Source organism: Miscanthus floridulus, chromosome 2, assembly GCF_019320115.1.
Source record: "Miscanthus floridulus cultivar M001 chromosome 2, ASM1932011v1, whole genome shotgun sequence".
NCBI lineage: Eukaryota > Viridiplantae > Streptophyta > Magnoliopsida > Poales > Poaceae > Miscanthus > Miscanthus floridulus.
The window spans coordinates 22,105,859-22,108,693 of record NC_089581.1 but is presented as its reverse complement, the minus strand read 5'-3'; positions in this window follow the sequence as shown (position 1 = coordinate 22,108,693).

The following is a 2,835-nucleotide window of genomic DNA, read 5'->3' as shown; positions in this document are numbered from 1 at the left end:
TTGCCAAGGAGGATAGATGCCTTCGCGTCTCGGCTATCCACCTACTAGAGCAGGATAGGTACGTGACCCAGCTTGAGTAGAGGTGTCAGGACCAAGCCCTTCTATGGGAGTACCAGGAGCGAGACTCGCTAGGAGCATAGGAGCGAGCTAGTCTGCTTGAGACAGTTGCCAAGCTACAGGACAAGCTCAACCGTCGTGAAGAAGTCCATAGAGCCAAGGTCGCTGACTTATAGGACAAAGCCACTGACCTAGGCAACAGGAACTGCTACCTCGACAGCAAGGTCTTGGAGTTGCAGAGAGAGTTGGACAACAAGAGGGCCGAGTTCAACCGTAGAGGAGATAGAGAGAGGTCTAAGGGGATTGATATGCTAAAAATCCAATCTAAGAACAAGACCATGACTCAGGATCTAGAGGAGTTCAGGAAGAAGGTCGTTCGCAACAAGGGTTACCTGATCGAGGCACTCAGGCAGAATGAGTACCTACAGGACAAGTGTGAGAGGACTTGGTAGGCTTGGCAGAAGTCTGACAAGAAGCGCCTTAAGGAGATGAAGGGTATGTGGGATCAGCTACCCAAGGAGATTCGTAGCAAGACGAAGCCTAGGATAGAGGAGTTTGAGTTAGCCCCAACTCGTCTCAACCTAGATGCCTGCCCTACCCTACCTGGAGCCAAGCCTACCGAGGAGCTCACTGAGGCCTTGAAGTACGTGTCCTGACTTCACAAGTCTGACAAGGAGATCAAGATCGAGAACAGTCATATCCTAGATGCGGTGTACGAGTTAGAGTAGATGACCCTACGTGGTCATGAGTCATGTCAGTGGCTTCCATAAGTTGTACCCCATGATGTACCCCTTATGAGATGTAATATGAGACACTATGCGTAGAACGATTCTCGCGAGTCTCCAAGTGTAGCTACTGGAGATGATGCTACGTAATAAAACCCATGTAATGGATGTTTTGGATCTTATTGCATATTATGGATCTTATTGCTTCTTTGTAATGAGTGTTGGATAGTATAAATGTTTTTCTCTAAATTGTCGAAATCATGTAATCATACTGAATTATAAGCACTTATGGCATAAACACTAAAATTCCTATGATCCGTGTTGCAGATGCCGAACCGCCGATATGCTCGCCTAATGAACCATGGACGTGCGCCCACCCCCGAACCAGATGAGCCAAATGGGGGGCGTGGTGGCAACAACCATGGCCGTGGCCATGGCCGTGGAGGGATACCCTTCAACCTAGAGAATACCCCACCGCCTGAGGAGAACATTCTGCCACCACCACCACCGAACCTGGCAGAGGTGATGGCACAACAGACCCAGCTTCTTGCAGCTCTTGTAGATGGAGCAAACCATCACCAGGGAGATTAGCAGAATGACTTCCAAAGGAAGTTGGAGGGATTTCTAAAGCTGAGGCCACCTACCTATGATGGCACCGACCCTGACCCGCTTGTAGCTGATGACTGGCTCAAGGAGGTGGAAAAGAAGCTCAACCTCACCACCTTCACTGACGATGAGTGTGTTGGAGCTGCCACACACTAGCTCACCGGTGCAGCACGTGCCTGGTGGGACAGTTTTAGTGATTCCCATGAGGACCCTGCCAACATCTCATGGGATGAGTTTGCCAAAGCATTCAATGAGTATCACATTCCCAAGGGTATCATGGAGGCCAAAGCCAAGGAGTTCCACAACATCAAGATGGGAAAGGATAGGGTGACTGAGTACACTACTCGTTTCACCAACCTTCTATGCTATGCACCTTCCTATGTTGTGAACTCTGAGAAGGAGAAGCTATACTATTACCGCAAGGGACTTAACCCGCACATCAAGTTGAAGTTTGGCGGTATTGAGAGTAGCACGCTGCATGCTCTGGTGGATCGCTGCATCCAGATCGAGAAGGATCGAGCTAAAGCTGGAGAGGAGTATAGGGAGAGGAAGTGTAAGCCTAAGGAGTCCTTCCGTGGTCATAATCGCAAGAGGTTCCACAGAGATGCACCATCCAGGGAACGCTCTCGCCACAATAGGGATGACAACCCTGGATCGAGTAGGGGTGGTGGAGGCTACACCACCAAATACTCCCGCCCTACTTAGGATCGTTACACCCAGGACCATTATGCTTAGGACCACAACACTCAGGACCGTTCCAACTGTCCTCGCTCAACGAATGAACGCCCAGCACAGAACTGCTCTGCACCAAGCACTAGAAACTAGAAGGCACCCACGCCAACCCCTATAGGTGGTGCGCCTTTCACCTGCTTTGCTTGTGGCCAATCGGGTCACAAAGCCACTGAGTGCCCTTAGAACTCAGCCACTCATAAGTCTCAGTTCAAGGGATCTGCTACTCATGGACGTCTCAACCATCTGGACACCAAGGAAGCACAGGCTGCCCCTGACGTTGTGTACGGTATGTTTTTAGTTAATGGCAATACTGCATCAGTTCTATTTGACTCTGGAGCAACTTGTTCTTACATATCATCCAAGTTTGCATGAGAGCATGACCTGCCTGTAACCCCATGTGGAAAGCCTATCATCACCAGCTCACCTTTAGGAGACCTAAAGTGCACCCGCATCTGTAAGGGAGTGAGTCTTACCATTGAGGGTCTTATCTTTGAAGCCAACCTAACCCTGTTACCTTCCATGAGCTTAGATGTCATCTTAGGTATGGATTGGCTAACCATTCACTGAGGTATCATATCATGTTCACCTAGATACGTTCAAGTGACCCACCCATCAGGCCAAGTTATTAGGTGTGAACCTCAGTCCGAAAAGTCCACTTCTATCCTATATGCCCTTAAAGCCAGTTCAGAATCACAAAAAGAGGAGAAGACAGTTC